Source organism: Oncorhynchus gorbuscha, linkage group LG06, assembly GCF_021184085.1.
Source record: "Oncorhynchus gorbuscha isolate QuinsamMale2020 ecotype Even-year linkage group LG06, OgorEven_v1.0, whole genome shotgun sequence".
Classification (NCBI taxonomy): Eukaryota; Metazoa; Chordata; class Actinopteri; order Salmoniformes; family Salmonidae; genus Oncorhynchus; species Oncorhynchus gorbuscha.
The window spans coordinates 46116354-46139507 of NC_060178.1; the positions used below are offsets into that span (position 1 = coordinate 46116354).

General features: G+C 45.9%; 2 pseudogenes; one reads left to right on the forward strand and one right to left on the reverse strand.

Moving 5' to 3' along the window:
* LOC124038691 overlaps positions 1–5434 on the forward strand; it is a 119317-nt pseudogene extending 113883 nt beyond the window's left edge.
* A 4959-nt stretch (positions 5435–10393) lies between these two features.
* The window catches only part of LOC124038022, a 93003-nt pseudogene continuing 80242 nt past the window's right edge, over positions 10394–23154 (reverse strand).

Genomic DNA, 23154 nt, shown 5'->3' on the forward strand with positions numbered 1-23154 from the left:
CTATTGGGTTCAGGTCTGGAGACTGGCTAGGCCACACCAGGACCTTGAGATGCTTCTTATTGAGCCACTCCTTAGTTGCCCTGGCTGTGTGTTTTGGGTTGTTGTCATGCTGGAAGACCCAGCCACGACCCATCTTCAATGCTCTTTCTGAGGGAAGGCGGTTGTTGGCCAAGATCTCGCGATACGTGGCCCCATCCATCCTCCCCTCAATACGGTGCAGTCGTCCTGTCCCCTTTGCAGAAAGCATCCCCAAAGAATGTTTCCACCTCCATGCTTCACGGTTGGGATGGTGTTCTTGGGGTTGTACTCATCCTTCTTCTTCCTCCAAACACGGTGAGTGGAGTTTAGACCAAAAAGCTCAATTTTTGTCTCATCAGACCACATGACCTCCTCCAATTCCGCCTCTGGTTCATCCAGATGGTCTCTCTCGGAGGACCTGAGCCCTAGAACCATGCCCCAGGACTACCTGACATGATGACTCCTTGCTGTCCCCAGTCCACCTGGCCATGCTGCTGCTCCAGTTTCAACTGGCCTGGGCCCTAGGACCATGTCCCAGGACTACCTGACATGAGGACTCCTTGCTGTCCCCAGTCCACCTGGCCATGCTCCTGCTCCAGTTTCAACTGTTCTGCCTTACTATTATTCAACCATGCTGGTCATTTATGAACATTTGAACATCTTGGCCACGTTCTGTTATAATCTCCACCCGGCACAGCCGGAAGAGGACTGGCCACCCCACATATGCTCTCTCTAATTCTCTCTTTCTTTCTCTCTCTCGGAGGACCTGAGCCCTAGGACCGTGCCCCAGGACTACCTGACATGATGGCTCCTTGCTGTCCCCAGTCCACCTGATTGTGCTGCTGCTCCAGTTTCAACTGTTCTGCCTTATTATTATTTGACCATGCTGGTCATTTATGAACATTTGAACATCTTGGTCATGTTCTGTTATAATCTCTACCCGGCACAGCCAGAAGAGGACTGGCCACCCCACATAGCCCGGTTCCTCTCTAGGTTTCTTCCTAGGTTTTGGCCTTTCTAGGGAGTTTTTCCTAGCCACCGTGCTTTTACACCTGCATTGTTTGCTGTTTGGGGTTTTAGGCTGGGTTTCTGTACAGCACTTTGAGATATCCGCTGACGTACGAAGGGCTATATAAATAAATTTGATTTGATTTGATTTGATTGGCAAACTTCAGAAGGGCCTGGACATGCGCTGGCTTGAGCAGGGGGGCCTTGTGTGCGCTTTTAATCCATGACGGCGTAGTGTGTTACTAATGGTTTTCTTTGAGAATGTGGTCCCAGCTCTCTTCAGATCATTGACCAGGTCCTTCTGCGTAGTTCTGGGCTGATCCCTCACCTTCCTCATCATCATTGATGCCCCACGAGGTGAGATCTTGCATGGAGCCCCAGACCGAGGGTGATTGACCGTCATCTTGAACTTCTTCCATTTTCTAATAATTACGCCAACAGTTGTTGCCTTCTCAACAAGCTGCTTGCCTATTGTCCTGTAGCCCATCCCAGCCTTGTGCAGGTCTACAATTTTATCCCTGATGTCCTTACACCCTCTCTGGTCTTGGCCATTGTGGAGAGGTTGGAGTCTGTTTGATTGATTGAGTGTGTGGACAGGTGTCTTTTATACAGGTAATGAGTTCAAACAGGTGCAGTTAATACAGGTAATGAGTGGAGAACAGGAGGGCTTCTTAAAGAAAAACTAACAGGTCTGTGAGAGCCGGAATTATTACTGGTTGGTAGGTGATCAAATACTTATGTCATGCAATAAAATGCAAATGAATTACTTAAAAATCATACAATGTGATTTACAGACCTCTACATGCTTTGTAAGTAGGAAAACCTGCAAAATTGGCAGTGTATCAAATACTTGTTCTCCCCACATCTTTGAGAACTAACAATCACCAACATAAAAGCTGGACAGTCCGGGAGAATCAAAATATAGAAAATAATATGCATTTAGGAATATTTTTATCATGGCATGGGGACCTCATAGATTGTATGATGTTTGAGTCACTCAGATAGCATAAGCCATGGGAAAATGTGTAGAATTCCAGGAAATTTGCTTTAAAACAGCTACATTTTGTCACTGCAGCCAACAGGACCACCATTGGCCACACTCATGGCAATGCCGCCTCCACCTGCCTCATAGAGTACCACAGTTTGAGTCATAATACCCATAAAACCTAGAGGTCAAACAGGGAAATGTTTCCAATCGTTTTTCCACCATTCATTTTTCCCATAGGGGAATTTAGAAACACTTAAAATAAGGGTTGTGCTTTGTGTAGGCTTACCCTGGCATGATGTTTTGGTGACCATGTAAATCTCTCTAGGACAAGGTCATCAATATATTCACTTAGTTTCCAGATTTGGCCTATATCCCAGTTTTTTTTGGACCTGATTAGCTAGCTCTTTCACCCAAATAATGTAGACCTGATCTGCTGCTATACAGACCTATTGATACAATATTTGTACTTTGCTCTTTTGTCAGTAATAAAAACATTTATAAAAAAAAAGTGAAACTGCTCTGTGTCTCTATAAATTAAAGTACATTCTCCATATTACACAACCATTATTTCAGAACATTCTGAAACACTTTACCTCATGAATGTGACCCAGTACTGCGGGGCCTTGCTGTAGGGCTGGGGTTTGAACTGAGTGTGTTGACTAGTTTGTGTGGAGGCTTGGCCAGCTCCCCTTCAGTGAACTTGTCAGGGTGGACTAGGTAGCTGGACTGGAGTTGTTCCATCCAGGTGAAACTATCCAGCAACTCCATGTGATTCGGGCACCACCTCTTCTGGACCCCCTGACTGCTGAGAGGGGTAGGCACTTGATATGTCTCTTTTAGAAGTAAAAAAAAAAGAATGATTCTCAATGAGAATAACTTGTATTAATAAATATTCAATATTTGACTGAGTCTGATTAGTGTTTTACATTCAGCTGAATCCCAAATACGAGGGCTACCTACAGCACTACACCCAGGAGGTGCTCCAATGCATCCTGGGATTCATGCAGGAGGCCTCATAGAGCATCAGGAAGGAACAGAAGGGTGACCAGGATGACGATGTCAGAGGTCAAGCCCAGAAACTGCCACCACTGTGGGCACCAAAACAAACTGCAACAGAGGAGCAGGCTAAAACTTCAGAAATCTCACTTAACGATGATGGTCAAACAAGCGGTAAGAGGAAGAGTGACACCGAGGCAGGCCAAGAAGGCAGTATCGTCAGCCGAAAACGGGAAACCTCTCACCCAACCCAAGAGGAAGTCCTCCAGTGACATCACTGTAGCGCCAAAATTCGAAGGCGAAGAAGAGGGGTAGAACAAGCAGGAAGAAGAGAAGGAAAGCGACGTGGAAGGGAAAGGAGAGGTGGCTCCTAAAGAGGCAGAGGTGAAGAAGAGGCCCAAGCTGAGCTTGGCTGTCCTCGGGGAAGCAGCCCAGTATCTTCTCTAAGTTCATGAGCATGGGATGGATTAGCTGCCACACAGGAAGGAAGACAGAGACAGCCGAACCTGACCAGGAGGAGACGCAGAGTAGCCAACCTCGGGAGAACGGTGGGGAACACAGGAAAAACCCCTCGGGAGAAAGTAAGAGAGGAAGCGGAGGAGAAAGCTGAAAGTGAGATCATAGCCGAGTACATGTCGTTGGAAATCCACTTCATCGACCGTGTCCTGTCTGTCATATTTTTTATTTGACCCTTGCTTTAGCTATTACTATGTTGAATCCGGACTCTCCTCTTTTCCTCTCCCCTGTCCAGAGTGCCTGGGTGTGGACCTGATGGAGCGTTTGATCCAGGGCCTTCTGGTGTTGAGGACACGCTGTCTGGAATGTGAGTGTCACACTGAGAGGAGAGAAGACTTCCAGGACATCAGTGTCCCAGTGCAGGCGGACTCTACCACACACGCACACACGTTAGCACATGGTCACACATACATGAACAGTCACCACTTAAACAAGCGGTTTCAAAGATCAGCCCAAACAACAGTCTCCACAATGTATATCCTCTCATATTACAACCATCTCACCCTAACACCCTCTCCTCTGCTCTGCTCTGCTCTCCACCCCTCCAGTCTCCCCTGACCCCAAGCTGGAGCTGAAAACTCTGAAGTGGGCCATCTCCCAGTTTGCCTCGTTGGAGAGGATCGTAGGAGAGTACCTCTGTGAGACCTGCCACCACTACACTGAGGGTCAGAGGAGTCTGCCGTTTGATAAAACCCCCCCAGAGGTCGTCACCATCCACCTCAAGTGCTTCTCTGTCCTTTATAATGCCCCGTCTGCTTGGTTTTGCACTTACTCTAGTTAGTGGATGGATACTTGGCCACTTACATACAACTTCAACACACAATCAGATATAATATAACACAGAAGCGCAACACCACATTATACAACAGTACTTGGTAAGCCGATCTGATGAAAAAAGGAGGTTCAGTGTGTGTTTAGATTAGTTCAGTGTTTGTTTTGCAACCATCTTTGTAACCTGTGTCTCAAGCTACTCAGCATGTGTAGACTGACGCTCTCTCTCCCTCTCTGTGTTGTTCAGGAAGGACCCGTACGCCGGCCTCTCAAAGGTGAATACCCCCCCTACAGACCCCTTTCAAGCGCTCTCTGGAGGAGTGGTGCATGCACCCCTCAGCCACTGGAGGGCAGCACTACCAGCTGTTTGCTGTGGTCATTCACAGCGCTGTCACCATCTCCAGCGGACGGTATACCACCTACATCAGGATGATGGACAGCAAGGACACTAAGGTCCACCTGCCTGAGGGGGATGAGAAGCAGAGCGGAGAGGAAGAGGAGTGTGGTGGGAAATTGCATGGTCCGCAACCCAAGGAAGAGGTGTTGGATTATGATGAAGGGGAAGTGTCTTAGTCTCAATGGTAAAGGACAAAATGGTTCTGCTAACGCCAACTCTGCCAGCACCACAATAAACAGCAAGCTGGGGGCCAAGAAGGCCTCAGAGGGGGTGGGACTGCTGGGGGGGCCAGAGGAGCCTGTCCAGCTATGACTTTGGGGGCAACAAGCAGACAGCCAACACAGACAAGGCAGCTTCTACTGGGACAGACATCACCACCAGATGATCCAGACGGATTTCCAGGGCCCCAGGACACAGTAGTAATGGAGGGATAAAGGAGGAGGCTGAGGAGGTCCTTGTGACTGGGTGCGAGGGGGCTGGAGGTGGGGTGTCTACGGAGCAGGCCCTGAGCAGCCTGCTGCAGAACGAGGGGAAGTGGATGCTCTTTGATGACTCTGAAGTGCTTTTTTTCTGAGGAGGACTTCCTGAGAGCCTGCTCTACTCCATACCTGTTATTATACAGGAGGGTCTTCCGCCAGGGACACCACTGTGTATGTGTGTGGGTCAGTGGCGGTTGTAGCTTGTATGGCTCCCTGGGAGAACCCACCTTTCAGCCCCCCCCCCAGACAATACGTCTGTGAAACTATATATTCACAGTATTATGAATGAATTGTGGATTATTTGGTAGCATTTCGTAGTGTGACTGATTTGACTCATTGCATTAGTACTGTACAAAGTTAGAGGTGCGCTATTTGATAGATTCCCCCGCTCCCCCCTACCTCGGGCTTCCAGTGGGGAGACCTGAGATCAACCTATCCCCGCCCCCCTCCCCATCGCGTACTTCTGACCATACGCAGATTTAAGAATACACAGATTAAAACCTGTTTTTCGGAGCAATCTTTCAAATTGTTAGGACATGTAAACAACTTAATCGGCGTTCCAGTAGTGTATTTGACCTGCTTACACCAGCCGAGCAAGCCCCCCTCTTTAGACCTAGTGAAGTGAGTTTGGAACAACTAAATGAATGCTTAGTAGAATAGTTTTCACATACAAACGTTATGTCCAAACTCCAAATCAAATATGCTTCCCAAAAATTACATGGTCGCTGTGGTAGAACGTTTATTTTGATTGGCCATTTGCTGATGTGTCCAAGTAAGTAGTTTGGTGGTGTAGATGCTGATCTTTTTTGCCCACGCTACAGGCGGCTATATCGGTCCGCTAACACAGGACTAGCAAAGGCTCAGTGAAAAACATACTTTTTGGGGGGTAATAATATTTGGGGGGGGGGCTATGCATGTAAACAGGATTATTAGGGGTATCGTTCTTCCTGCCAAGTATTTAAACATTTTAATCAAATGTATTAATCTGTCTACTCACAATAATCGCATTATTGTGTGCATGTAGGCATACTCAGTGTAGCCCACCGAATCACATTGGAGCGAGCTGTCTCCCTAATTTGCATACTGGTAACCTTTTTGGCTGTTAATCTGCAGATAAATTGTGAACACATTCAATGAAGATGGTGACTCCTCACTGCAGGAACAATAGGTAGCGTAGAGAGACTTATTCTGGTCCAAATATGACAACGATAAAAAATATATAAACAAATCTGTGTAGTCAGAAATATATAATACTTATAAACCTTTTATTTTTATATATATATATATTTTTTTATGTAACCTTTTTTTCAAGATGTTAAACACATTTTTCTGTTTTATAAACCTCTTAGATGTCAGGTCCCGTTTTGGGGACCTGCGTGGTTACTGGTACCGGATCCAACCCGACATTTCCGCCTATAAATCGATCTGTGGACACCGTAGATCGAAATGGTTTGCATTGAGCGATAGCCCTGGTTCCTACGGACACAGTAATTCATGTCGTGCAGTAAAACTGTATGTAAGACTTGAAACCAGTCTTTTCATATAGGCCTAGACAACATCCAAAATAATTAAAAATACACTGAATTCGTATACATTTGCAGTCATTTAAAATTGTAAAGCCACGTCTTTCTACACAGTACCACAACTTGATGAAGTAGCAAATATTTTTTTTGCTGTGTATTTTAGATGGAATCAAGTCATTATAACGTACCAGAGGCCATCAAAATACAGCTCATTAGGCAACCTTATTTTAAGCGCCCACGGCCCGGGAAGTCCATAGCTTTACTTAGGGAAAACACTGGCTCCATGCCTTCAAATACTGTTGGACCGTCAGAAATAAGCTGCTCAGTTTTGGTCCATAATGTTTAAGTTCAGTTAGATACAGATAAAGGTGACCATCTCAGTCTAATTCTTGGTGGAATAACTTTTGCACGTGTAGAAAATAACATTTATTGGTCGATTTATTATTTTGTATAAAATTGTATAAATACATTCAAGCAGTCAATAAATACCTAGCCAATCACTTTACAAAATGCTAGTAATCAAATCAAAATCAAATCAAATTTATTTATATAGCCCTTCGTACATCAGCTGATATCTCAAAGTGCTGTACAGAAACCCAGCCTAAAACCCCAAACAGCAAACAATGCAGGTGTAAAAGCACGGTGGCTAGGAAAAACTCCCTAGAAAGGCCAAAACCTAGGAAGAAACCTAGAGAGGAACCGGGCTATGTGGGGTGGCCAGTCCTCTTCTGGCTGTGCCGGGTAGAGATTATAACAGAACATGACCAAGATGTTCAAATGTTCATAAATGACCAGCATGGTCAAATAATAATAAGGCAGAACAGTTGAAACTGGAGCAGCAGCACAGTCAGGTGGACTGGGGACAGCAAGGAGCCATCATGTCAGGTAGTCCTGGGGCACGGTCCTAGGGCTCAGGTCCTCCGAGAGAGAGAAGGAAAGAGAGAATTAGAGAGAGCATATGTGGGGTGGCCAGTCCTCTTCTGGCTGTGCCGGGTGGAGATTATAACAGAACGTGGCCAAGATGTTCAAATGTTCATAAATGACCAGCATGGTTGAATAATAGTAAGGCAGAACAGTTGAAACTGGAGCAGGAGCATGGCCAGGTGGACTGGGGACAGCAAGGAGTCCTCATGTCAGGTAGTACAACATCGTATTGAAGAAGACATGTTTTTGCATCATGGATGAATGTATTTAGCCTACATTGGATGTTTTCTTGTAAAGTTCTGTCCAACAGCAGTACCTCATTCCAGTTAAACAAGTTCTGGCCCTATGAAAGATCATATATATGATTTACTATAAGCAATAAAGTTGTAACTTATGTAAAACATAATTTCTATGAATCTTTTCCCTGCTGTCAAAAATATGATATTCTAAAGATTTAAAATAAATGGTTTGGTTTTGAAACCAGAAAAGTCCAGAGTAGATTCTTTTGCATGTGAATTATTCCCACATATTTCATACTTCTCGCTCCTCCTAATTTGTAGATTCTCTTGTACATTTAATAAAACACCAGCATATGCAAAGCTTTTCTTTGTTTCCCCAAGAGTTCTTCAAGATTGGCTTCTTCATCTTCAAAGAACAATACTCACCCATTTGGACATTCCAATATTTATTTAGTAAAATAGTAAACAAAAAAATACATAACTATTCAATGTCAATGTTTAAAACATTTCCCTAACTAAAAACAAAATGTAGCTTAACTAAAAATTAGAAAGCTGATAAATAGTGTCGGTACATATTTTGCAAGTTTTCTGTCCTTCCAATTTTTGATTAAATATTAAAACGTTCAAGTCGTAAAATGCATTGATACACAGTAAATAAAAAAACACATGAAATATGATTTGACATTATACGTAGTAAGACCCACTTTGTTAAACCCACTGATTGCGTAAACAGGCTGCCTGCCTGCAAACGAATAAGACACTTGTTTGACGTACCGAGTTCGTGGTAACACTTCTTTAGCTTTCCGTCTGCTCGCTATCGGGAACGCTGACTCTGTCTTTACACATTAATAAACTAAGGCAATGAATCTTAATTTTAAAAATGCTCTTCATCTTCAAAGTTCAAGCTTGTGGAGACTCATTCTGCGGAAGGAATCCCTGTGGAAAAAAATAAAGTCAGTGAAATATGGAGAAGCCAAGCCAGATTGGCCATGCATATAACCTTACACCCAGTAGAGACCAAGTGCAGACAGTTTTACAGAGGTGATTCCTGGTCACCCTTCTGTTCCTTCCTGATGGTCTATGAGGCCTCCTGCATGAATCCCAGGATGCATTGGAGCACCTCCTGAGTGTAGTGCTGTAGGTAGCCCTCGTATTTGGGATTCAGCTGAATGTAAAACAATAATCAGACTCAGTCAAATATTGAATATTTATTAATACAAGTTATTTTCATTGAGAATCCTTCTTTTTTTTTTTTTACTTCTAAAAGAGACATATCAAGTGCCTACCCCTCTCAGCAGTCAGGGGGTCCAGAAGAGGTGGTGCCCGAATCACATGGAGTTGCTGGATAGTTTCACCTGAATGGAACAGATCCAGTCCAGCTACCTAGTCCACCCTGACAAGTTCACTGAAGGGGAGCTGGCCAAGCCTCCACACAAACTAGTCAACACAGTTCAAACCCCAGCCCTACAGCAAGGCCCCGCAGTACTGGGTCACATTCATGAGGTAAAGTGTTTCAGAATGTTCTGATATAATGGTTGTGTAATATGGATAATGTACTTTAATTTATAGAGACACAGAGCAGTTTCACTTTTTTTATAAATGTTTTTATTACTGACAAAAGAGCAAAGTACAAATACTGTATCAATAGGTCTGTATAGCAGCAAATCAGGTCTACATTATTTGGGTGGAAGAGCTAGCTAATCAGGTCCCAAAAAAACCTGGGATATAGGCCAAATCTGGAAACTAAGTGAATATATTGATGACCTTGTCCTAGAGAGATTTACATGGTCACCAAAACATCATGCCAGGGTAAGCCTACACAAAGCACAACCCTTATTTTAAGTGTTTCTAAATTCCCCTATGGGAAAAATGAATGGTGGAAAAACGATTGGAAACATTTCCCTGTTTGACCTCTAGGTTTTATGGGTATTATGACTCAAACTGTGGTACTCTATGAGGCAGGTGGAGGCGGCATTGCCATGAGTGTGGCCAATGGTGGTCCTGTTGGCTGCAGTGACAAAATGTAGCTGTTTTAAAGCAAATTTCCTGGAATTCTAAACATTTTCCCATGGCTTATGCTATCTGAGTGACTCAAACATCATACAATCTATGAGGTCCCCATGCCATGATAAAAATATTCCTAAATGCATATTAGGCGCCGGAGACACCTGAAACCCCACCTCTTTAAGGAATACCTAGGATAGGATAAGTAATCCCTCTCACCCCCCCCTTTAAGATTTAGATGCACTATTGTAAAGTGACTGTTCCACTGGATGTCATAAGGTGAATGCACCAATTTGTAAGTCGCTCTGGATAAGAGCGTCTGCTAAATGACTTAAATGTAAATGTAATATTTTGATTCTCCCGGACTGTCCAGCTTTTATGTTGGTGATTGTTCGTTCTCAAAGATGTGGGGAGAACAAGTATTTGATACACTTCCAATTTTGCAGGTTTTCCTACTTACAAAGCATGTAGAGGTCTGTAAATCACATTTGTATGATTTTTAAGTAATTCATTTGCATTTTATTGCATTGACATAAGTATTTGCTCACCTACCAACCAGGAAGAATTCCGTCTCTCACAGACCTGTTACTTTTTCATTAAGAAGCCCTCCTGTTCTCCACTCATTAATCAAATACTTGTTCTCCCCACTGTATATGCCTGTTTTTCATACGAATGATTGTCAGTAAGAACATCGCACTCTATGAGATGAGTATGAGTCTATGAGTACTCTATGAGATGAGTATGAGTCTATGAGTACTCTATGAGATGAGTATGAGTCTATGAGTACTCTATGAGATGAGTATGAGTCTATGAGTACTCTATGAGATGAGTATGAGTCTATGAGTACTCTATGAGATGAGTATGAGTCTATGAGTACTCTATGAGATGAGTATGAGTCTATGAGTACTCTATGAGATGAGTATGAGTCTATGAGTACTCTATGAGATGAGTATGAGTCTATGAGTACTCTATGAGATGAGTATGAGTCTATGAGTACTCTATGAGATGTAATGGTCACTCTATGAGATGACGTGCCAGTGCCTCACCTCCTCTTTGTGGATGATGTTGATGCAGGTCTTGATGTAGGGGAAGGCGTGGGAGGTGGTCAGGATGGTTTTGCGCTTGAACTGATCGTGCAGATCCCCGTGCGCCCGCCCGTCCAGCGTGAACGGCGTGCAGTAGACAAAGCGCCGCAGGTTGTAGTTCTTGTCGAAGTACGTGATGCGGTCCTTCATTTCATAGGTGTCAAAGTATGGCTCCACGTACGTGATCTGGACATAAGCCTGGACACAGTAAAGACACACAGTGACACCTGGTTAACATGATGTTTTACCAACATGAACCACAATACACATAAATAACCAATTAATAACCAATAGCCTTCAAATAACCTAAATTAATATTCAAATAAGTGATTATTTGGAATTACATCGTTGCCCACAAACCCTCTCCCCCACCGCCACACGCACCTTATTTGGGTCCAGTTTGCACTTGTCCACTAGATTGGAGTCCTTAATGACTTCCACCTGGTCTTCCCCATAGCGCTCGCCATAAAACCCCTAAGAGATCAAACACACAGGACACTCGGTGCTCCAGCTCTCTCACAGAGGAGACCGAGACCATTTCACAAACTGAGAAGAGACCATTACCTAAAGGAAAAATCAACTGAAAAACAATCTTTTGGTATTTCTTTCATTAATCCACTGTTGATACGGTCCCAAAACATAATGTACTGTAGCAAGAGACACTTTCCATCTTGAAAGTCCAACATCTTGAAAAGTTGACTGCTGACATGCAAAACATTTCAGGACTGTTATCAACAGTGGCCTAATTGGAAAAAAATAACCAAAAGATAGTTTGAGACAAACTGCCATTTACCTCGAGTCGGTGTGAGACCTCTGCTAGCTGGGTGATGGCAGGCTCTTTGTACACAAACTCCTGCTCGTCCAAGTCCCCAAATTTAGAGCCGTAAAATCCCACTCTGAAGTAAGTACCAAACATTCTCTTCCCATCCTGTCAGACAGAAAACATGTTTTACGTGGGAAAATGTCAAATATAAGCGCATGCGTGCATGCTACTTGAACAAAAACATGTTGCTTTTACACAGAATGTAATCAGAAGTGTAAGGATAAAGCACGGTAATAACCCCGGGATGGTGAGTCTGATTGTGTCTGAGCCAGACTATTGAGCCAGACTATTGATACATTAGCTGAAATCCATCCAACTCAGTGAAACCATCAAGTTCCAAGTTCTCATCATCAGCAAACACTTCAATCGCAACACCAAATACGAACACAGACCAACAACCTTCAGCGTAATAGACACCGTTTTTTATGTAAATGTTTGAATAAACAAACAACTTTCAGAGGCTCTATCAATGACCACGTTGACTTGTTATCGCTGATCAGATTGGAATATGTGCAATGGCCTAGAAACAGTACGTAATTCTGGGTGTTGTGTTGACGTGTGAATGGTTAGATACCACTGCGCCGTTGGTTCTGGGAACACAAGCATTTCGCTACACCCGCAATAACAGCTGATAAATATGTGTGTGTGTGACCAATAACATCTGACTTGATTTGAGTACACGTGTAAAAAGTCTGTCACGGTCTAAGGTCCAGATGGCCCGGTACCCAAGCCTTTAAACTGGCAGATGAATGAGGATGGACAGAGCCAAATGAAATGAACAGGCGCTGGTCAAGCAGAGAGCTCTGTGGTTTTTCAGGAAGGAGTGGAGCAGCTAAGGAAAACGGGTGTGTGTGGGTGTGTGTGTGTGTGTGTGTGTGTGTGTGTGTGTGTGTGTGTGTGTGTGTGTGTGTGTGTGTGTGTGTGTGTGTGTGTGTGTGTGTGTGTGTGTGTGTGTGTGTGAGAAGGGGGGGAGGAGGATATATAGGTGGCTGGACAGAAACAGGTCAGGACTGAGCCAAACCAGATCAACTCAAGGCTGCAAGCTCCCAGTACTGCTCCTATTGGTTGCATTGAACAATTGTCTTACCTTACATGGCCTTGGCAATATAGGTATATAGCACATAGTGAAATACATAGCATATTTTCCTGTGATCAGTTGCTCTGCCATTTGGCTCAGTGGTTGTTTGTCAGTGGTCCATTGCATTACATTCCCCTTCAAAAAAGTAACAGAAATAAAGTCATCCTCAAACGAGAAACTTACCACAGCACACAATTAGTAAAGTGGGAAGGAGGGGTCGGCGTGGCAACCAGGGAAATCAAAAGGAGAAAACAAGAACACATTTCAATCAGGATTCCAGGTAATTCATTCGAGAAACTAAACGAGAACACCACAAGAACAACACAAACCAAGGCAAATAGAATAGACAGCAACCATCAACACCCAAACTATTCCTTTTTGACTTTAAGAACACACGACACGAAACATGCAGAGAAAGACAGAGTGAAGGGAGGTGAAAGGAGAGAGGGAGAGATAAGAGAGCAAAAGAAGAGGATGTAGTCATGGTGGTGGTGGAGCTCCACAGTCCCTGGAAACATTCAGGGAGCTGTACTCCCAGTCCTTAAGTTCCCTCAGGAGAAAAGGGAGGAGTGTTCTGTCCTTGTCACGCAACACACCAGGTTAATACCAGTTAATAAGATAATAAGCAGCAGTATGAATGAAGGAACTCAGGGGTCGATTTAGTTTTGTCTTTTTCCAAATAAAAAAGGGAGAACATTTCACTTTGAGGTGGGACAAATCTAACAATCCAGTCCAAAATCCTTGACAACAGGCGAGTTGTTGACACCCAACCAGACCAGTGTTGACACCCAACCAGACCAGTGTTGACACCCAACCAGACCAGTGTTGACACCCAACCAGACCAGTGTTGACACCCAACCAGACCAGTGTTGACACCCAACCAGACCAGTGTTGACACCCAACCAGACCAGTGTTGACACCCAACCAGACCAGTGTTGACACCAGACCAGACCAGTGTTGACACCAGACCAGACCAGTGTTGACACCAGACCAGACCAGTGTTGACACCAGACCAGACCAGTGTTGACACCAGACCAGACCAGTGTTGACACAGACCAGACCAGTGTTGACCAGTGTTGACACCCAACCAGACCAGTGTTGACACCAACCAGACCAGTGTTGACACCCAACCAGACCAGTGTTGACACCCAACCAGACCAGTGTTGACACCAGACCAGACCATTGTTGACACCAGACCAGACCAGTGTTGACACCAGACCAGACCAGTGTTGACACCAGACCAGACCAGTGTTGACACCAGACCAGACCAGTGTTGACACCCAACCAGACCAGTGTTGACACCAGACCAGACCAGTGTTGACACCCAACCAGACCAGTGTTGACACCCGACCAGACCAGTGTTGACACCCGACCAGACCAGTGTTGACACCCGACCAGACCAGATGTTGACACCCAACCAGACCAGTGTTGACACCAGACCAGACCAGTGTTGACACCAGACCAGACCAGTGTTGACACCAGACCAGACCAGTGTTGACACCAGACCAGACCAGTGTTGACACCCAACCAGACCAGTGTTGACACCAGACCAGACCAGTGTTGACACCCAACCAGACCAGTGTTGACACCCGACCAGACCAGTGTTGACACCCGACCAGACCAGATGTTGACACCCAACCAGACCAGTGTTGACACCAGACCAGACCAGTGTTGACACCAAACCAGACCAGTGTTGACACCAGACCAGACCAGTGTTGACACCCAACCAGACCAGTGTTGACACCCAACCAGACCAGTGTTGACACCAGACCAGACCAGATGTTGACACCCAACCAGACCAGATGTTGACACCCAACCAGACCAGATGTTGACACCCAACCAGACCAGATGTTGACACCCGACCAGACCAGATGTTGACACCAGACCAGACCAGATGTTGACACCAGACCAGACCAGATGTTGACACCCAACCAGACCAGATGTTGACACCCAACCAGACCAGATGTTGACACCCAACCAGACCAGTGTTGACACCCAACCAGACCAGTGTTGACACCCAACCAGACCAGTGTTGACACCCAACCAGACCAGTGTTGACACCCAACCAGACCAGATGTTGACACCCAACCAGACCAGATGTTGACACCCAACCAGACCAGATGTTGACACCCAACCAGACCAGATGTTGACACCCAACCAGACCAGATGTTGACACCCAACCAGACCAGATGTTGACACCCAACCAGACCAGTGTTGACACCCAACCAGACCAGTGTTGACACCAGACCAGACCAGTGTTGACACCAGACCAGACCAGTGTTGACACCCAACCAGACCAGTGTTGACACCCAACCAGACCAGTGTTGACACCCATCCAGACCAGTGTTGACACCCAACCAGACCAGTGTTGACACCCAACCAGACCAGTGTTGACACCAGACCAGACCAATGTTGACACCCAACCAGACCAGTGTTGACACCAGACCAGACCAATGTTGACACCAGACCAGACCAGTGTTGACACCCAACCAAACCAGTGTTGACACCAGGCCAGACCAGATGTTGACACCCAACCAAACCAGTGTTGACACCCAACCAGACCAGTGTTGACACCAGACCAGACCAGATGTTGACACCCAACCAAACCAGTGTTGACACCCAACCAAACCAGTGTTGACACCAGACCAGACCAGTGTTGACACCAGACCAGACCAGTGTTGACACCAGACCAGACCAGTGTTGACACCAGACCAGACCAATGTTGACACCAGACCAGACCAGACTGTTTGTTGTTGATGAGAGACGGTCTGACAAGGCAGGGGTGCAAGTAGGTGAAGTCCTCATTCACCAAGACTTGCCATTAGTATCACACTGGGGCTCCCATGCAAGGCCTGCCAAAACGGTCACGTTAAAACAACCTCTTCCGCAGACAGAGCAGAAGAGGAGGAAGAGGAGGAGGGTTGCTGGCCGTCACATGGCATCAGTAGTCCCACAGTTGGTTGGACGGAGGGACAAACGGACAGCACACAATCCAGGTAGATGTTAATGGACGGTACAGTATAATGTAACATAGCAGCAGAGAGCAACACAACTTGCACATAATAAATATGAAGTAGAGACAAAAAGTAAATGAGCAGAAACCATTAGGACCTACCTCCCAGCCAGTGCTCTGTGGTGACAAAGAAAAGACAATGTAAACACGTTTACAGTCACGTTGGTACACTGCAGTGACTGTCGGTCTGAGAGTGTACATATTTGGCATACTCTTTCCTGCAATGCCTCCAACAGACAATATGCACTGGTGGGTCCATGCTCCTAACACACACATGGCACAGTACAGTCACAGTACGTGTTTCTCTGTCCCAGAATCACAGACATGCACGGGTAAGATCCATAGACAGGCAGTCCTAAACGACCTCCACACAGAGGTGGGGCAGGTAACAGTGTCTGTTGGGCACGTAACAGTCCTGTCTGTCAGTTCTCTATACCTACAGTATGTATAGGGCAAGAGCTAAATAAAAGCATGTGGCTTTACCTGATGCACGATTTTGCCAAAGGCTTCCTGTAGTTTACCATGTATGGTGGCCAACTTCTTGGCGTCCCGGTTGGCCTCGTGGATGGGGATCAGGACCTTGTACACCTCATTCACCGCCTCGTACATACCAGCCTGGGAAAAGGTATTGAACGTATTGAGGTGCGCTTGATTTAGCTTGGGGCTTGCACTTTTGGGACTATTCCATTGGTTCCACTATACCGGGCAAAAACGATTAAGTGCATCTTAAGTATTTGACCCAGGTCTGGTTATGTGAAGTATTTATTCCTATGAGTGGTTAGAATAAGCCTTGACAACGCTCCATGTGTCACAGATAAACCAGCTGTGGATTGCCTCTGGTCTATCTTAAGTGCAGTAGTTCTTTCTCGGAGTCTCACCAGGGAGAAGGAGGAAGCAGCCTGATCCAGCAGCCCCACTAGGCCAGCCTCGGTGAAGTATTTCCCCGAGCAGATACCCTCCTCATCGGGAGACACCACGTCGTCAGACACGGCAGACTCCTCCAGCACGTTGGAAGAGACGTTCTGAAACGGAGAAAGACGAGTCACACATGGTCACTCATTATTTAGACACAGCCATAGCACTCTAATGGGTTAATCGTGGTATTACTTTTTCTTTACAACATCTTACTCTGTATATTCAGTTGATAAATTGGAGTCAGTTGTGATGGCACTGAGCTAGGACTAAACCTGCAGTACCATGTCTCTCCAGGATGATTTCCTAGTCAAATCTAGTCCTAAAATAGTATTTTCCCCTGCCCTCACCTGGAAGGTGACACAGCCGACCGGCAGGTACTTGCGGTCCTCCAGCATGCTGAGGTATTCCGCCACCAGGGCTGCGCTGTGCACCAGACACTGGGCTGCCTCTGCGTGATTGGTCCTCTCAGAGTGTTTACCCGCCATGTTCTGCATCCACGTCAGACGCAGGTCTGGAGACGTCTGGTAACCCTTAGCGATCCTGGACACAGACGCAACGCCTTGAAGAAAAGCTCAGTCTGTGTGTGTGTGTGTGTGTGTGTGTGTGTGTGTGTGTGTGTGTGTGTGTGTGTGTGTGTGTGTGTGTGTGTGTGTGTGTGTGTGTGTGTGTGTGTGTGTGTGTGTGTGTGTGTGTGTGTGTGTGTGTGTGTGTGTGTGTTCCATACCTGTACATGAGGTCTATGAGCATCTCTGGGTCCTCCTGGTGCTCCTTCATCTTGACTGTATCAGACAGGATCATGTGCAGGTTGAACACCAGATCCTGGACCTAAAGTACACACAAAAGATAGAAACATGGAAGCATGGGTAATAAGGTGACATCATCTTCTCACGTGATTGGACAAAGTATTCCCTTTCCTGCCAGCCATTTTCTGACGCCATTTTCATCAGTTTTTTTGTGTGTGGTGTAGCACTTTTATATATTGAACAAGTACTTCCACTGCTTAGTACCTAAAAACTAAAAAGGGTTAAATGTCAGTAAGTCCGTGCTAATCTATTGACATCCAGCATGTCTGCTGCGGTTACCTGGTCAGGGAAGGTGGTCTCCCGGAGTTCCAGGTCTTCCTCGCCGTAGGTCAAGATGGTCTTCAGGGAACGCCGGAGGAATTCCTCGTTGAAGTTCTGAGACGTTCCCACCAGGGAGGACAGGGACATGGTCGCCTGCATCTTCACCCGGGCAAAATTCTACAGAAAGGAGCAGGGCCAGTCAGAGAAAGGGCGAGAACACAGGACACCTACATGGACAACGGAACCTGTCCTGAACATATGTCACATGTGGAATATGTTCAAGACGTCCTTCTCCTGTGTTTCAATCAATACGGACACAATGACCCCTAAAGGGATCAATAGTTGTATTGGAAAGTACTCTTATGTGTCCGTGTTTGCTGTGCGTTGTCCCGACGTTGTACTTACGTTGCCAATCTCAAAGTTCTGCCTCATGAGCAGGTAGAGCGAAGCGGCGGCATGGGATCTGATGGTGCCAATACTGCTGCTACAGTTCCTCAGTAGACGCAGACACAGGTCAGCACACTGCTCGGTCTCCTCCTCGAACAGCAGCTCTGGGAACTACACACACACACACACAGAAATGAACGTAAGTATGATAAACAGACAATACTATGACAGTACGCAGACGTTTTACAAATCAACCTCACAAAATCTCCTTAAACAGGTGCAACTCCTCGATGGAAGATATCGACAACATTGTAGACAGGAAGTCAATTCTGACCTTGGAGACGAGAGCCCTCTGTGTAGCAAAGCAGTGCTGGAGGTAGAGGGCACTCTGGTTACAGGCCATGCTATGGAGCAGCACCTTCAACATTCCCCCCCGGGATACTCTCCTTCGACTGTCACAGACACCGTCTAGGATACACAAATAATGTCATTGCAAATAAGAATTTGCTCGAAATGGACTTGCCGAGTTAAATAAAGGTTAAACAAAACAACATTTAAAAATACATACCACAATCAATCAATACATTTGTATTATCACCAGAGGGAAATTTGGTTTGCAAATGTGTCCATCTTTCAACCAGACTGTGTGCTTCTGTGAGGAGTCCGGTGTCTCTTAAAGGTAGACTCAGCGATATGACATAGGTGCACGGAGTAAACAGCATAGTGGGTACATTTCCACAACGACTAAGAGGGTTGAAGCGCGAGGCTATACTTAGATATTTTGGTGCCCTGGCTGCCACGCTGCAAGAGCGTGAAGCGAACCTGTGCACGTACACATGCGCCGATACTGTTAGCGACTGTGTGAGAGTCTGGCAAAGTCTTGCATCTCTCTCGTCACAATATCTGCAGTGCTGCTGGTGGAAACGTCCTTCCTCTGTACCTGGACGATGATCTCCAGAGTGTCCAGAATGATCAGGTTGGCCTCGGTTGCCAGGTTACCGTCAATAAGTGCTTCATGCTCCAGCTCTGCTCGGGTCCTGCCACAGGAAACAGGACGTGACAGAAGGTCAGACACTCTCCAAAATGGCCGCTGGCCAGCTCCATATTCATGGGGTCCCCTTGAACGCCACAGCCCTCATCATGCCTGTCAGTCACATTTGAGCCATCGCACACAGACGGGAGTTCTTCCATGTGCAACGTACTGTAAGGGGTTTGGTGTATGAAGGGTTGAAGAATAGGATGATGGTGGTGGGGGGTTATGACATGCTTTGTTACAGTTGACGAGTCACACACCTAACTACTATTGCTCCTGGGTATGGGTTGGACTCCCTGGGCTGTGTAGTAGGATACTGTCTCTAAACCTGCACTCGCACAGTACAACACAGAGTCCAGAGCACACGGTAGCTACACGCTGAGAGGAGAGCAGGGGACCAGGGACCCAAACGCACTTCCAACCCTTGGGGGGGGAGGGGTTAGTTACATGCTGACCAAACCGGACGCGTACGTGGGTCAATGCGCACACGTTGATTTTGTTCAACCACACCAGAAGCAATCAGAACACGCAGGTTGAAATATCAAAACAAACTCTGAACCAATTATATTAATTTGGGAACAAGTCAAAAAGCATTAAACATTTATGGCAATAGAACTAGCTAGCTTACTGTTGCTAGCTCATTTGTCCTGGGATATAAACACTGGGTTGTTATTTCACCTGAAATGCACAAGGTCCACTACTCTGACAATTCATCCACAGATAAAACGGTAAACCAAATTAGTTTCTCATCATCTCCCCTCCTTCCTTCAGGCTTCTTCTTTTCTCTTTGGACTTTATATGAAGGTTGGCAGCCAACTTTACAGTGCATTACTGCAACTGACTGGAGTGCTGACCTCAGTTCATCTTTCAATCACCCACGTGGGTATACGCTCCTAAAAAACAATGAGGAGATGGCATGTGGGTATATGGTCCTAAAAGCCAATGAGGAGATGCTACTTGAAGCCCGGACTTGAAGCGCGTTGAGCGTCACAAATGTAGACGCCATGTAGACGCTTGCGAGCAATGTGGTTGCAATGATTGAATAATATGTACGTGTACATTTATTTCGCAAAGTTTGCGCACGTGACGCGAGTGGTGTGGTAAGCATGTTAGGCAGCAGAGGTAAGACAGGAGGAAGGTTAGGGGGGCACTGGTTGGATGGAGAGCGGTAGGGGTAGAGGCCACACCTATAGAAGATGTGATTTCTATGAAAGTGCTTTTCCATTTAATTTTTTTTGATAAATGGACATTCAGTATTACAAACGGGACTAATTGGCAAGTACACATTCTGTACAATCATCTACATTTTCTACTGTGCAAATTGTCACACATGCTGAATCAACCAATTGAGAGCCTACCATTTGCGACAGAATCACATCGATTTCCCCCATCTAAACCCAGAATAGGGAATAGACACACATCAGTCAGAACCCAAATGAGCACTGGTTAAAGGACCAGCAGTCCCACTGCAGGCACCAGACAGACATAAACCACAAGCACCGTTACAGGAGAGGTTAGGGGGTCAGAGGTCAGGGTTCGGAGGTAATGAGTCAGGTGACCAAAGCAGCAGGAGAAACTCAGAGCACTGCAGCACACTGACTCCAGGGGGACCATTCAATACAATACCTGAGTGATCTGTGGCTCCTATACAGAGGCACAGTGAGACACGAGAGAACATTCGGAGGAATGAGTTAACAGATTAAATGGGACAGAAGAAAAGACGCATGTGCCTTACAGGCGTTTTAAACACGGAGCATCTAAAAACAATAGGATAGCGTGTATTCTGCTGTTGTAGCATCAGGAATCCAACCCATATCGCTCGGTGTGGGCTTGTTCAGTTCAAACTAGATACTTGTTTCTTTTAAGAAGCCCACTATAGGGCCCGAGTGGATTGTGAGATGGCGATGTGTGCATGCATCTCTCTCTATCTCGCTCTCTGTGTGTATGTGTGTGTGTAAAAAGCGTAAGCATACTTGTCCATCCTCTCGCTGTGCTGGCGCCAGTGTGTCATGTCTTTTCTCCAGCGCAGATTTTCCTGGCTGCCGAAGCAACTGCCTGACGGACTCCTCTCTATGGGGGACGACATAAGAGGAGGAGAGAAGGGACAAATTAGGCAAAGGGGTAGAGAGGGTGAGGAGATGTGGAGCGAAAGGAAAAGAGAAGGTAAAGGCGAGAGAGATGGTATGGTCATTTTCAGATCACTTTTCCCAATGTGTGTGCGTGTGTGTTCCGTGTGTACCCAGCTGTCCCCTGCTGCGGCGGACCATCTCCTGCCGTGCCCCGATGCTCCCCAGTATGGCCTCCTCCAGCTTGGCCTTCATGTCCTTGGACTTCTTGAAGGTCAGGCTGTTCATGCGCTCAAAGGCCTTCTTCCCCTGCATGGTGGTGAAAACAACATGGGCCTTTTTCCACGATGAGGAAGAAGTTACACAGGGTTACTGCGCCACACCAACACAGCAAGAGAGTTAAAATGGAATAGAGATGGATTATATAAGAGTAAGGTGAGCCGAAGAGAGTAGGAAAGCTCTCCGAGTAAGATGACTTTATTAGTCAACTGCACACAAGGTCCAACTGATACTTCCACTTGTAACCCAACCTCACAGACAGACAGACAGACAGACAGACAGACAGACAGACAGACAGACAGACAGACAGACAGACAGACAGACAGACAGACAGACAGACAGACAGACAGACAGACAGACAGACAGACAGACAGACAGACAGACAGACAGACAGACAGACAGACAGACAGACAGACAGACAGACAGACAGACAGACAGACAGACAGACAGACAGACAGACAGACAGACAGACAGACAGACAGACAGACAGACAGACAGACAGACAGACAGACAGACAGACAGACAGACAGACAGACAGACAGACAGACAGACAGACAGACAGACAGACAGACAGACAGACAGACAGACAGACAGACAGACAGACAGACAGACAGACAGACAGACAGACAGACAGACAGACAGACAGACAGACAGACAGACAGACAGACAGACAGACAGACAGACAGACAGACAGACAGACAGACAGACAGACAGACAGACAGACAGACAGACAGACAGACAGACAGACAGACAGACAGACAGACAGACAGACAGACAGACAGACAGACAGACAGACAGACAGACAGACAGACAGACAGACAGACACACAGGCACACACACACACACACACACACACACACACACACACACACACACACACACACACACACACACACACACACACACACACACACACACACACACACACACACACACACACACACACACACACACACACACACAGTTGAAGTCGGAGATTTACATACACTTAGGTTGGAGACATTAAAACTTGTTTTTAAACCACTACACACATTTCTTGTAACAAACTATAGTTTTGGCAAGACGGTTAGGACATCTACTTTGTGCATGACACAAGTAATTTTTCCAACAATTGTTTACAGACAGACTATTTCACTGTATCACAATTCCAGTGGGTCAGAAGTTTACATACACTAAGTTGACTTTAACTTCTTATGGCTGGGGGAAGTATTGAGTAGCTTGGATGAATAAGGTGCGCAGATGTACCCAGAGTAAACTACCTGCTCCTCAGTCCCAGTTGCTAATATATGCATATTATTAGTATATGTGGATATGAAACACACTGAAGTTTCTAAAACTGTTTGAATGATGTCTGTGAGTAAAACAGAACTCATATGGCAGGCAGAAACCTGAGACAAAACAACAACCAGGAGGTGGGAAATCTGAGGTTGGTTGCTCCTAGTGAACGCGCTTCGTGAGTTTGGATTTGATTAGCAAACGCTCTAACAAAAGGAGCTATTTGGACATAAATGATGGACATTATCGAACAAAAAAAATTTGAAATCAGAC